Source organism: Amblyomma maculatum, chromosome 3 (assembly GCF_055883805.1).
Source record: "Amblyomma maculatum isolate TAMU_Amacu chromosome 3, ASM5588380v1, whole genome shotgun sequence".
Taxonomy (NCBI): Eukaryota; Metazoa; Arthropoda; class Arachnida; order Ixodida; family Ixodidae; genus Amblyomma; species Amblyomma maculatum.
In genome coordinates, this window is record NC_139346.1 from 190,940,384 (window position 1) to 190,955,628 (window position 15,245).

A 15,245-nucleotide genomic window follows, 5' to 3' on the forward strand; every position below is an offset into this window, starting at 1 on the left:
CAAGAAGCAATCTCGAAAATGCGCCAGGTGCAACCGTTTTCACGCGATACCCGGCAGTTGTCCAGCGTTCGGCAAAACTTGTTTCGTGTGCGGGAGTGCTAACCATTTCGCAGCCTGCTGCAAAAAGGGCCCGCAAATCAGAGAAGTTGGCGAGGAAGAAGAAATCTTCGATATTCTCGATGTAACAGTCTCGAGCATTGACGCCAAGGCAGACTGGGTAGTGCAGGCAAAAGTGGCGGACCAGATAGTTCATTTCAAAGTGGACTCGGGGTCCCAAGCCAACCTACTACCGTACTCTATCTACCGACGGTGCAAAACGGCAGGCGATTTGAAACCGAGCTCTTCGGTGCTCCGATCATACAGTGGTGGTGTCATTTGGCACTTCAGTGTGGCAAGACTACCAGTGATCGTGAACAGCCAGTCTAAAGACATTAACTTTTACGTCGTGAAAAAGGGCAACCAAGCCATACTGGGACTATTAGCAAGCGAGTCCCTCGATCTTGTGTCGCGTGCTGTGGACGCTGTAAAAGCAGGAAGCACCACCGCCAGCAGCAGTGAGGACGCTCTGAATGAATTTCGCCAGCTTTTTCAGGGAACCGGCTGCGTGAGCCACCAGTACAAAATGGTCCTACGAAAGGATGCGACGCCTGTTTTTCAGCCAGCTCGACGGGTGCCCTTGGCACTGAGGGAGCCTTTGAGGGAGGAGCTGGAGCGCATGGAGCGAAGTGGCATCATTGAGAGGGTCCAGAAACCAACAGATTGGGTGAGCCCCTTGGTTATCGTGAAAAAAAAAAACGGGAAACTACGTGTTTGCATGGACCCTAGAAGCATCAACGAGTGTATACAGCGAGAGCACTACCAGATGCCGAGACGCGAGGACATAGAAGCTGAGCTAGCCGGAGCTAAGTACTTCTCGCTCCTCGATGCAAAGTCTGGGTTTCATCAGGTACCTTTAGATGACGCCACAGCAACTATATGCACGTTCGGTACTCCATTCGGCCGCTACCGATTTTTAAGGCTCCCGTTCGGAATCTCATCAGCCCCGGAAGTATTCCAGGAAATTCTGACAGAAATATTTGACCGCTGCCAAGGTGTAAGAATATACATAGATGACATTCTGATATGGGGCACATCTAAGGAAGAACACGATGCACGCCTACGAAACGTGCTGCAGGTGGCAGAAAAAGCCGGCTTAACTTTCAATGCCGAAAAGTGCAAGATTGGCGTGACGGAAATTGAATTCCTGGGTGATGTCATTAGCCAGGATGGAATAAAGCCTAACCCAGCATTAACTGAGTCACTGAGGGAGACTCCGTGCCCAACGGACAAAGGAGCGGTGCACAGAATGCTAGGAGTAGCCAATTATTTCATCAAGTACTTGCCCAATCTAGCGGAACGTACTACGCTTCTCGAGTGGACCGACAATCACGCTAGTGAGTGGAGGACAATCTGTGACATGCTTAGCAGTGCACCTCTCCTAGCTATTTTTAACCCAGCCAAAGAAACTAAAATTGTGACAGATGCATCAAAGAATGGTTTGGGGGCTGCACTCTTACAGCGTCATGGGGAAAACTGGCGTCCGGTCGCTTATGCGTCGCGTGTAATGACCAGCCCAGAGCAGAGGTATTCGCAGATTGAAAAGGAAGCGATGGGGATAACGCTGTGAAAAATTTCATCACTTCGTGTACGGACGCAAGATTGTAATCGAAACTGACCACCGCTTGCTGATTGGTGTTGCAACAAAAGGAATCAGTAATATGTCACCCAGGCTTCAATGTTTTTTTTGAGGCTACTTCCTTATGACTTTGACCTTCGGTATGTACCAGGCAAGAAATTCTTCCTCGCAGACATGCTATCAAGGGCTCCAAGGGCAGAGACCAAGGACTACCCAAATGACACCGAAGACGTTGAAGTTCACGCAGTTGGAGTCGTGTCAGACCTGGTAAGCGCAAAAACGCTGGGCCGTCTGGCCGACGCAACGGCAAAAGATCCGGACTTGCAGTCAGTGATACGCTATATTAATGGTCAAGGTGAAATTTTGGGCATAATGAAGCCATTCGCATCTGAGCTGTCATTAATTAAAGGAATTGTACTTAAAGGCACCAAAGTTGTAGTTCCGAAGTCAATGAGAAAGGAAGTTCTGCAACGCATTCATGAAGGACACATGGGCTTGAACAAGTGCCAAGCAAGAGCCAGAGGCCTAGTGTTCTGGCCTTGGCTGAACTCCGATCTAAAACAGCTGTTACAGAGCTGTGCAGTTTGCCGAAAATACGCTTACAAACAGCAAAGCGAGCCGTTTATGATCAGACCTACACCGGACCATGCATGGTACCGTGTAGGCGTTGACATTTTTCAACATGGAGGAAGCTCATACCTCTCCGTTTTTGATGCCTATTCCAACTTCCCGGAAGTAGAAAAGCTGACTCATACAACATCCAGTGCAGTCATTGAGAAGTTGAGCGCCATCTTTTCAAGATACGGGATTCCAATTGAAGTCCACACGGACAATGGGCCCCAGTTTTCGTCTTATGAATTTGCTCTTTTTGCATCTAGGTATGACTTCGACCACGTCACCTCGAGCCCAGAGTTCCCGCGCTCGAATGGACTCGCCGAGAAGGGGGTCCAGATAGTGAAAAGGATCCTAAAGAAAACGGATAAGACAAAGGAGGACTTCTGGCTCGGGTTGCTCGGCTACAGATCCACTCCGCTCGAAGATGGCCGCTCCCCTGGTGAACTGCTGCAGGGAAGGAGACTTCGCACGCGGCTCCCAGACTTCCGGCTGCAGCCAAGCAGGCCGGTGTTCAAACGAGCTCAGGAAGACACTCGAGGCAGAATGCTACCACCGCTCAAAACCGGCGATGTCGTGAGGGTGAGGGAAAGGACATGGAATCGCCGCGCTCAAGTAGCCGGAACAGTTGCACCGAGGTCTTATCAAGTAGTTACCGAGGACCACCGCGTGCTACGACGCAACAGACAGCATTTACTTCGAACTGGCGAGCTGTTCCAGCAAGAAGCCACCTAATGTGGCTACTCGGAGAGCGAACCACCAAGTGCAGCGCTGCAACCCACAACACCCGTTGCAACAGGACAGTCGTCTGTGAGCTCCGGGACCTCTCCGCAGGCACCGCCACAAGTGACAACGACTGGACCGTCTGTGAGCTCAACAGCTCCGCAGGCTCCTCCACTGCGCCGATCCACCAGAGATACCAGACCACCCCAACGCCTGCGGTACGACCGAAATTTCAACCAAGTGCTTCGCATCTATTCTGCACAGGAGGGAAGATGTATCGCGAATGACGCACGTGCCATGCCTGGCGCGACCCTTTATCATGTTCGTCAAGATTAAGATACGCGCCTTGTTTGCCACACCCCCTTCAGCTATAAAAGCACTGTACCTTCTGCAATAAACGCTTTTTTGGTTCACTGGCCGTCTCGACCGATACAGCAAGCTTCTCTTCCCTGTCTGCAAAACAATTTTCACAGATAAAATGCATGCAATGCGTGCCTAAAAACTGTTGTTAAAGCAGCCACGACAGTTTTTTGAACATGGTAAATAAAGTCACCTAATTGTTAAATTGTGCCACAATGAACACGCTACAGAAATCTGGTCTACAAAAAGTAGAAATCTGATGATTACTTGCCCTTCTGAAAGCACGAAGGACAAAATAAACTCTGCCTTCATTGAGAGATTACTGTGTTCTATTGACAGAGATGCTTTCACACTGAGGGTGGTTTGGCCAAATGCAAATTGGGAGCGCTGAAACTTTAGTTTCGGGTCATACATACTCATTAGCATTCGTAATCTATGACATTATAGGTAACCAAATCGGCGCTTCCTCAGAGTAGATTTCTCTCCCAGCAGAGAAACGCATCCCTACGTGTATCTTGACTGTAAGTGCAGCTCGTGCAGCGCAAGCACACGTGGAGCCGCGTGCAAAGGCGACGCTTTTCCCCAAAAAAGTGGGATTCCTCATAGTTGCATTTTTCAGCTGCTGGGCTAAGAAAAAATGTATTCGGAGACTATTTTTATCTGCGCTTTCGAAAGCGAGAAATAATGAGGAGTGTACACAGCTTCAGGTCCTAAAAAACGAGCCGCAAACACTCTTTTCAAGATGTGCATGTAGGCCCCATCAGCAATTGAAAAAAATGTGAACACAGCACCACTGCAAGAGATCTGAGGAATTCAAGGTGGTATCTCTTGAGTTGGACAGCCCAATGCAACCTCCTGCCTTGCTGAGACACCAGGGTGCTTATGTTCCTGTTGTTCAATGGGAGGAAAGGTGCAGTCTTTCTTTTCTCGCAGACAACCCATTGATGCGTGTGTACACAATGACGAGTGCTCTGGTGCCGGTTGAGGACTAGGTCACTAGAACTGCTCGTTGATTTCAGGCAGCAGCACCTTAGCAGTGAATTAATTTACACTGGCCACTGTTGCCGTGAGCCTAGGTGTTTACATACTACACCATTCTTAGGAGGACATCCCAAATCGTGCCAGAGGAATGTACTGCAACACCGGTAGCATTCTATGTGGTCGGCACCGAAATGAAGCGAGTGGTTAGTTGTAGGCGGCAACGGTCTCTTTTGTTGACCTTGCTAGGGCTGTTGCTTAAAACGCCTGTCAAAAAGTAAGTGGGCTCTACCCAGTGAATGGCCATAAATAGAAGCTGCCGCCTACTCGTCCATTCACTCAACAGCCGCTTGACACCAGGGGCTGACAACTGCCAGTCAAATTCTATAATTTCTCCCAGAAGTGGCATAAGAAAGACAGGGACTTGCATGGAAGACTGCCATCCATAGAGTCAAGTAATACCTCTGCGACATGGGCAATCTGAATGGCCACTGAAATTTTCGAGGGTCATCAAGATGCACCACTGCCACATGGCAAATTTCAATGACCATTGAGTAGTGAGAGTGCAATCCGAGAGGTGGCGCCACAGGTAACAACATCCAGTAAAAATATGAAGTGAAGCAGGATAAAACGAGGCGGATATCGCACTAAGACCTATTTTCAAATGAAAGTTCATTCGGATAAGGGTGTTCAAATAGCTTACAGCTCAACATAACCCACAGGCACCACAGGCAAGCAACAATGATCAACGATGTGCAATCGCCGCATTCATCTTGTGCGAGCGACGCTGCCATAGCTTGGCGGTCATCTTCGCTGCGTTCCTGGTTGCTATCGTTAAAAGCACATGTGGGGTTCTTGTTGTTGTTGTTGCGACTGAAGGAAGACGGAAAAGAAAATGCACGGGCCTGCTACTGGCTCTGTAGCTGAGCCACCTCCGCTGCCTCGCGCTGACAGAAGAAAAAATAGAGAAAAAAGAAAAGGAAGAGCAGGAGAAAGACTTGCGTCGCAACAGTCGTCGTCCACCAACGAAACGGTAGCGGATGCAATGATGGCTTACAACAAATAAAATATAGTGGCAGGCTAGCCCCCACCGTAAGCGGCACTGACCTACCAGTCCCAGCTCCGTAGGGCCAGGAGAAGCCACCCCCGGTTTTTGTTCTCAGTTGAAAAGCATGGTAAAAGGCAAACATGAGTGAAATGCTATAACATGTCGCACTGCCACAGAACAGTAGCTAGACACCCTAGAACAGCGTCAATTTGTTTACATCAGAATACCGCACATTCTCTAGGGCGATCATTTTGACTCCTGAAAACTAGTTGACGAACTGTTTAATGTAGTCGTGTAGAGTCGGACACGACTGAACGACTGAACTGAACTGAACTAAATAATTTAATCCAAAAGATGCTTTGTTTATTTTATGTTTGTCTTGTTTTTTCACTTATGACTGCTCTCAGTGTTCCTTGGCATTCCAACAGTCATTCACGAACCTCACTGAGTCAATGCCGATCGAGTTCAATCGTCATTGAAAACTACCGTGTGGCAGTGACCGATCCTCATTGAGTTTGACCTCAAGCGAAGCAATGGGCATTGAAACTGCCCATGCAACAGGGGTATAAGTCAATTATCACCTGCCGGCTCAACATCAGAAACACGGGGAAATCACCCATTCAAGTTTCTATGTTTCAGCCGCGGAATAAGCTTTCAAAGTTGGATATACGTATTCTTTAAACTGCACCATAGTTTAAACATACTCATTTCCTTCTTTTACTTGCGATACAACGGCATTGAGAACTGGGCAAAAAAATGAGGCGAACGTACACCCATAGCCTCCTTTATACTCCCTATGTCTGGTAACTCTGTGCTCCGCGACCGTCGCCGCCGCTCCTCCTCCGTTGAGAAGTTACGCCGCTAGCTGCCGAGAGGTGGCGACAGCGACGTAGGTTCACCGTTGCCAGGCGAGTGCCGGGTGCGCCGTGTTGCAAAGCGGTCCGGATTGCCACGCGCTTTTTCAGGGACTGTTTTGCAGTGTGCAAGGTCATGCTTCTACTTTTATCGGCCTTCGGATGCTGCAGGAATACAGCATTGCACCAACTGGTAAGTGCCAGCTTTGCTATACCCTTCCAGCAATCGTTGCGTAGTGTTCAGCTGCTTTGAGGCTTGTGAAAAATAGTGACAGCACCAAAAACTGTGTTTATTAAGCGTCAATGCTGCAATAATAATGTTAGATGTGCACATGTGCTTTCTGGACTGAAATGCTAATTGCTTCCTTGCCTAGCTCGTATGCGTAGTGTGTTGAATGTGCTCGTGCACAGTTTTTTTTCACAGTATATGCTAATTATGAAATTTTGTGATAAAATAGAAACACAAGCTTTACCTATTGTGACGATTACTTTGGAGTGAGCGAAACAGAAAGATGCAACGCTTATATTTGCCTTCCTCGTTTTTCATGTAAAAAAAAAAGTTTGTACGAAGCATTGGATCATTGAAAGTAACAGCTGATACCGAAATTGTTCTCCTTACAGATCTCAACGGCATACTGCGATGCAGTTGTTCCAATCATCTGCAAATCAAGCTGGCTTCTGAAGTGCCCTATGAGTGACAGCAGTCACCGTGAACATTTTTTCCTACTTATGGTAACTATTCATCACACCACTTCTGGTACTCTTGTAGCACAACTGCTGTTGTGAAATGTGTAAATAAATGCTGATGCCTTTCTTCTTAAATTTTGTTTTACCGCAGCGTAGATTAGCACTGCAATTTTTCTATTGCCATTGGCGCTAGCACAGCAGTCATGCAGTTTTTCGAGCCATGCGCAATTTCTTGAAACTGCCTCACATAAAATGTCATAGCGTTGGTGTCATTGCCTAACAAGTATCATGATCACTTGTTATGCTTAGAGGATGTTGGCCTTACAAGTAAATTTGCTGAATATGCACAATCCATGCTTAGGGACAGTTATTCCGCGAGCGAATAACAGCGCTCCCGCCCTCGCGCCAACGTTCGTACTCGTGCGCCTCGACCCCTACGTCACTGGCACCCTCAGCGAGGGGAGCGACGCACAACTTTACCGGACGGCGCCGTTGTTTTGTTCGCGCGCCATGTTGACAGGCACAGAGAGTATAAAGGAGGCTATGGTACACCATATACATGTAAGCAAGCCCCAAAATGCTGCGTGGAGAAAGCAACACGGCTCCGCATATCTTTCTGGTCTTTCCACGAAAGCGCACACTGGTGCAGTGCCCCCTGGCAGAGCTTGTTTTCCCGTTGTGAAGGCCACCTGGCACAGCTACAAAGTCCATTTTAACTAAGAAGTATGAATGTGCCTGTATGGCATAGGAGTAGCGTGTCCTATTCGGGTCCCAGGGGCTCCAGTGTGTTCGATTCTCATCTCAAGGGTGCTTCCCAGGCTGGCAGCCCCTGCCGATTTGGCCGCGACATGTACTCTCGTGACATCACACAAAGTGCCGACCAAGCAGTGCCTGGACATGTCGCCTACCAACTACCAAATACCAGAGGCATGTTCGTGAGGAGGACCAGTAAAGAAAAAAAAACTTCGAAATGCACAAATAGGGGCCTTAGTCCTAGGGCACTAAAAATTGAATGGAGCTGCCCTCAGTGTCCTTTTAGAACCTCAAAAAACTTTCACGCTTCTCGAACACTCCTTTTACTTCTCTGATGATGATGAATAACTTTTAAGGCGAAAGCCTTTATTGCCTCATCGTTGTCGGCAGCAGGTTGTCAGCAGAGGTGTCACGCTGTCGACAGCAAGAGTTAAAAATAATTTAATAAACCTTGTCTCCACTGGGAATTGAACCTCCATCCCTTGGATACCCAGCCCAGCACTTCACCAACTGTGCCATTCCCCGGATCGTGAAACGCTCTTCATAATTCCCCTTGTCTACCGTGAGGATGATAGCGGAATTCCGCGAGTGACAGATACTGCGCTTTTCCTTTCCTGTAAACGAATTATAGAAAGCCGGTGAACTTCGATGCGTTCAATGAAATGCTGGTTGTGTTCGACAAGGGGCGCGCGATGTACCGTCACGACAGGTCATGACATCACCAGGCGATTCATGCATATAAGAAGCTGACCCCGCCAGGCGTCCGATCCAGGCGTCCATGCCGTTCATTTGTCGCTTCCTTGAACACCGCACCACACAGCAAACAGAAGCAGACCCGGATGTCTAGAAGGCGTTAGTACAGCAGGCATCAGCGGCGTTTTAAACTGATTTACAGGATAGAAAAGGCGCAGTATCTGTCTTCTCTGCGGACGCACATACCACACCATAAAGGAAGGGAGGAAGGTGGGAGTGAAAGAAGAGAGGGAGATAGAGATGCTGCAGTGTAGGGCTGTAATGGCTTTTGCCTCATCACACTTTAGTGGTCCAAAGCGCCCTCTAGAATTTTTATTTGAGCCCATCAAAGAATCTTCCTCCCCTTTCAGTAGGTTGGCATCCCCTGGAATTCAGCAGTGCCCTGTGCCAGATGGATGATTTTCTTTTGGACGTCTTTGTTCTGGTTGATCATTAAAACCTCCCAGGACTCCATATTTCTGTTTGGTTCGTTGTAGCTAGGGCATGTCCACACCATGTGTATCATGTCTGCAATTTCGTGGCAATGTTTACACCGTGGGCTCCGGATACCATATGCTTAGTGTAAGTGGGTTGGGAAAAACCCCCACCTGCAACTTACTCCATATAAAGTCTTCCTTTCTGCTCAGATTATTGCCTGCTCGAGGCAGTGTCTGTCTTTCTTATCTGTAATGATTTAGAATATTGTGATATGCTTTCAGCTCCTCACTCTGCTTGATGAGACTGCACTGGTATCCCGGTGCGTGCGTTGTCTCATTTCCTCACAGGCCCTCGTGGGCCAGAGTCCAAACGAGGTTAATCAGCTCCACCAGTGGCGGTCCGGCAGCCAAAATTTTAACTGCTTCAGCAGATACCCCGCCTGCACTGTAGTTTTGGACAGCCGATTGGGAATCGGTTACAATCACTTTTACATTCTGTTGAGTTAGGACCAGCGCAATGGCCATCTCCTCAGCCATTGTTGCGTCCCTCTGTCGAATGCTGCAGCACGAGACTTGGCACCTGTCCTCCCTGGTTGCTAGGGTTATGAAACCCGTTCTGCGTTAGTACTCCACTGCGTCCATGTAAACCATATCCTGTCTGTTTGCTAGTTTTTTTCTGTAGAGCTTTCGCTCTGTCCTTTCTTCTACCCTCATGGTGTACCAGGTGCACGTTCCTTTGAAGTGGTGAGATTCTTATTACGTTCCTGATGTCTGTTGAGATATCCTCCATGAGCTTGTGCCTTGCTCCAGATTCGAAGCCTAGCTTTTCTAGTATTTTTAGCCCCGATCGGCTGCGTATGAGTCATTGCTGTTGTGCTACTTCGGTAGCCTCAATAAGCTTGTCTAGTGTGTTTGAAATCCCCATGTTGAGAATGTTCTGGGTGGATGTGCATGGAGGGAGGCTCAGGGCAGTTTTGACACCTTTCCTGATTAGGATTTCAACCTTGCTCTTTCCTGCTTTGGTAAGCCGTAGGTATGGTAGCATGTATGTAATCCTACTGATTATGAATTAGTTTCAATAGGTTTTTCTCTCTCATTCCCGCATATTTGTTTGCTATTCTCTTGATTAGCTTACACGTCTGGCCTACAGTCAGATTCGAGTTTTTGTATCGCTTTAATGTTCTTCCTGTTTCACTGTATTTGAAGACCCAGCACTCTAATCGTTTTGTATTTTGTTTCGTATTTTGTCCCTGTTTACCATTAGTGTTATCCCGTGTTCCCGGTGCTTTCTTAGTTTATTTTATGGGCCGAGGAAGAGCTTCCAATTTCCCGGCAGAGCATTTGAGTCCCATTTGGTTTAGGTACAAATCCATTTCCTCATGGCTGTTTGGAGGGTTTTCTCGATGTGCGCATCGCTACCTCTAGTAACTCAGAGGGTGAGGTCGTCCGCCTATATTGTGTGGTTTAGTTTTTTAAAACCTGCCAATTTGTTTGGTAGGCTAATCATTGCAATGCTGAACAGTGTAGAGGACAAGCGCACTTGTCATGTGGACGTTGGCCATCCTGCTTTCCTCATCTGTCTTCTTCCTAGCGTAACACACAAATTCGTCAAAATGTGAACAGCTCCTTCACTAGTCACACATGAACAGTGGTAGTGAATTACAAGTGCACACAGGAGCATTCGCAAGAAGATGTCACAAAGCATTGCAGAAAACAATGTCCGGCTTATGCTCAAAACCTCCAGTCCTCTGACATTTGTAAGAACTTGTTCATGGAGCCTTCGGACTGTTTTACTGCTGAAGCATCTTTGCAGAACAGCAATGGTGCCCATGTAGCAAGCCTCGGTTGTGGGAAAGCCCGCGACGGCTGAATCCGTATCACGCTTCAGAAAAATCCGCAAATAATGCAACTTCTCCATGACAGTGTGACCATCAATGCGATAAATCATGCGGCCAAACTATTCCCAAAACCTGCTCCAGAGGCTTAAGTCCAGAGTGAAGAGTAAGACGGCGGGCTTTGGAAGTCTTCTTTTGGAAGAAGTTGCAGCGGCTCAAGCAGAAGTTTCGGTGGGTGAAGTCATCGTGGAAGAAAGACTGCTCCGATGACTCATAAGTACAGCCAGCATACGTATTGCGTCGTCCCTGTATTAGGTGACCATAGCATACTCTTCTGTAAAGGTCGCTTTGCTGCAGATCTTCAAGCTCGTCGTTTCTCTTCTTCAGCTCGTTATTGTTTTCAAGTGCTCGGAGAGGCAAGCCAGCTGGTCAAGGGTTGCGGTGTCAGAAGACAAAAGAGCACTTGTCTCTTTGACAAACCGGGTGTTATGCACCTGTCAAGCTGTCCGCTTGAATTTCAGTCTATCCATGACAGGGGGTAGCCGCACTCCCAGCCCTCACGGAGTCTGGCCAGGCGAGGAATCCTGGGTTTCAGCCCCAAATGTTCAAAATGGGCCACGAGTGGGCACCCAAAGACTAAAGTCTAGGGCTTTCTATGCTTGCAGTGCACTAGGCAAAGATGGCGACCGAATTCAAGAGCCTGTGCTCTCACCACTTCTGCAGCCATTTTTCTCTTTGCTAGCATGGTAATAGCAGTGACGCGAAAGACTTAACACTGTGCTATTACACATACACAGGGTTCCCAGGGAAGCTAAGATGAACCAATTGTTTTAAAAAAATCTAAGCATTGATCCAAATCTGAATAAAGTGAATGTTGCTTAAAATTTAGATAAATCACAACCTTGTACTTTATTTTACTCTACCCACTTCAAAAATTACTCGACTTATGGCTTTAAATGCTCAGGTAAGAAAACGTCAGCTTCTGTGTTTGTCCTAGTCTTTTTGCACTGCTTTCTCTAACCATGCAACCACACCAACAAGCCGAAACTCTGACTCTAGTGAATAGGAAACCTGTCAAGTGCCATGATTACAGTGCACTCATCCGTGATTTAGTAATGGGGTGCCAGATTCTACCGTCTGCACTTTCCACAACACAGCTTCTCGGTGTTGCTGGCTCTGAGATAAGCGCCAGCGGCTGCAGTTGACATGCTCTTGACGGCTACTCATGCTTATCTCACTGCCAGCAGTAAATAGAAACTCAGTCTTGAGCAGCCCCTTACTAATCTCTTGAGTGTGACGCTCAAGCATACTCGAGTATGGCATTCCGTGCGGCAAAGCACTCAAATTCAGTTCAAAAATGGGAAAAGTACAGCAAGTACCTACATGAATACAATAGCGCACTGCAAAGTTCTAAAAAGAAACTTTTTCATGAATATCTTGAAAGCATCATGTGTGTTAACCTCCCAAAGATTCTGGAATCTGGTCACTCGAAGCAAAAGCCGTATTCAAACATTTCATTGGTCAACCAGGATGGCTTCTTACATGTCCCTGATGATGAACACACAAATGTCATGAATTGATATTTTTCCTCTGTGTTCGCGCAAAAACCTGCACTCAATCCTCCCTGAACACCTGCCACTATTTTTTTCCAACATGCTACCAGTTAGCACAACACATGAGGGTATCAGTAAACTCATCGACCACCTCTTAAGTTGTCAAGCGGTCCTAGGCCGGAAAACATAACTGCCAAAATATTGAAGAGAACTGTAAACATTTCTAGCCATTTCCTGTAAACCATTTTTGAATTTTTGATCAATCCATTTCTAATGCGAAATACCAAATGATTGGAAAACGAGTAAAGTAGCCCCAGGCAGGCAATCGATCCAATCCTTTTAATTACCGCTTCATTAACATCCATTCCACGCAAGCTACTGGAGTACATTTTATACTCGCAGATTGCATCACACCTGACCAATAATTATTTTTATAAAAAAAAACACCACGGCTTCAGGTCAGGCTAGTCATGCCAGTCCCAACTTTTTTAATTTACCACAGACCTTCACTTAAGCCTAGATTCTTTTTTTCAATCTGTCGTCATCTACCTTGACTTCCCCGAAGCTTTTGATCGCATTCCGCACAGGCATTTATTGACATAACCCTCGCGCTTTCACACTGACCCTTTAATCTTATTATGGATTGGCTGCTTTTTCTGCGACCGCTCACAATATCCAGGTCATTGGCAACCACAATCCGGAAAGTGCTAAAGTCATCTCTGATGTCCCTCAGGAATCGGTGCTGATACCACTCCTTTTTCTGGTATTTGTCAACAACCTTCCTAATGCCATATCATCTTGTATCTGCTTCTTTGCAGACGATTGTGTTCTTTACCGCCACACACCTGCTAACAATGATCAGTCTCTGCTTAAACGTGACTTAACTCTCATAGAAACTTGGTGTTCAACATGGTTAATACAACTGAATGTTTCTAGATGCAAATTCGTGCATGTATCAAGAAAGTACAATACCGTCGGCTATCCTTACTCATTCAATTCTATACCCCTCTCCGAAGCAGAACCATACAGGTATCTGGGCGTCAGTGTGAACAACAAACTAAACTTTGTACAGATGCTTCCAAGTTGCCTGATATCATCAGGTGCCCTCACCTTTCCCCTTTATTCTCTGTAAACTTGCCTATGAAGCGTTCATTAGTTCCAAACTCAATATACTTCGGCTGTCTGAAATCCCAATCAGACTTGCCTAATCAATCAGCTTAAAGCCATTCAAAATCGCGCTTAACATAAATATTTACTTGATCTGAACACCAAAGAGCGCTCATCTTAGTTGGGACAACCTGAACATGCATGCATGCACATAAATGTGCAGATGCACACCAGCTTGTTATGTGTGCTATTTTTTGCAGTTCATTTTCCAATATAAAGAGAGTGTCAGTTCTGAACATTAACTTTCTTAACATCAAGAGATGCATAGAGGGCTTCAAGAGCTAGCTTTGTGAACTTTTTAGCTAAAATACAATAAAACCTTCTTCAACCGGTATTAATATGCCTGACGCAATCTATATAGGAAAGGACTTTTCTGCTTCATTCATACTTTCATGCCCTGTTTTGGTCAGCTATCAGTCCCTTTACAAGATGTGTGCATCACTTTCTTGCTATGGTATTGTGGGTGGAACAGATTCACAATGTAGACAAATCAACTGCAGACGCTTCATTACAGTTTTTTTTCAAACAGCTTTAGTAACTATAACAAGGGCTGTACATCATGCATGTTTGTATTGTATACATATACATGTGTGTGTATACACGTAACTGAGAGATTCCCAAAGAAATCGAGTCTCCGCACGGCACAAAAGCACGATATATACACTTGTACAAGAAGTACAAGGAAGGAAGCCCCAAGGAACCATATACTATAAAAGCACGTGGCTGTCCTCAATAAATACCAGAATTAAATTTTTTTTTTAGTGGGGTTCACGTGGCAATCCTGACAAACACTTAGCTGTTAAGAATTTCACAGCATGGACAAAAAGCTACAATTCCTGCCCCAGTCCTTAGCAAGTGCTAAAACTCTCGTGTTAACGCAGTGCCCGAGAAACAAGTGGGCTCATGAGAAGCTCTTCCTATTCTCGTCTTTCCACCACGCAGCTACGACTGAATAATGGCACACAACGATGAGAGAATCGCTCCAGCGGAAAATGCATTTCAGTCATTACAGCACAGTCATGCTGATGAAAAACAATTGTGCATGACATAACGTCAATACACAGACCCACCGGGGTTGCGTGCGGCACTCAAATGGTGTGCTGAAAAATGGACTGGCGAAGTCTACATGTGATTACAAATTCACTGCAACTTCCTGAGGAGTGTGTGTGGCGCTGCGTGGGTAGTGATTGTGATACATGTTAATTTCTCATGCTAAAGAAACAATCCACTTTATACAAGCATGACAGGAACTCAGCTTTGCAAAAAAAAAATTAAAAACTAATATGAAACAGCCATACTGGCTGTTTCATATTATTTTTTAATTTTTTTACTACTTTACACCCATGAACACTAAGGCTGCCGCAACACAACGCGGCAAAGAGAGAAAACTGTGGCTTCCTGTATTGCAATAATCCTCTTATACAGCCAGTAATGCGAAACTTGAAAAATAAAAGAGAAGAACACAAGAAAATTTCAAATTTTGTAGCCTCCCACTGAATTGTAGCTTAAACTATGGTAATGGCAATTGTTTATCATTTTGGACAACCTCTTGCAAGCAAATCAATAGTTTAATCTGCAAATTTTCCCTAAGAAAGTCATCATCAAAAATTTTTTAAATGTGGAAGCATACTGCCAAGTGTGACAAAAATGCCCTAGATTGGCGATTCAAAACTGCAAGCTGTAAAACTTCAGTAGAAGACCGTGAAATGCACTGAAAGCTGATGGTATCAGCCTGTCCAGTTCACGCACCATTGCTACAAGAGAGATATGAATAAATGAGGTGGTCCTTCACATCATTAGGCTTGGTTGGCACGCAGCATTTGAACCCACC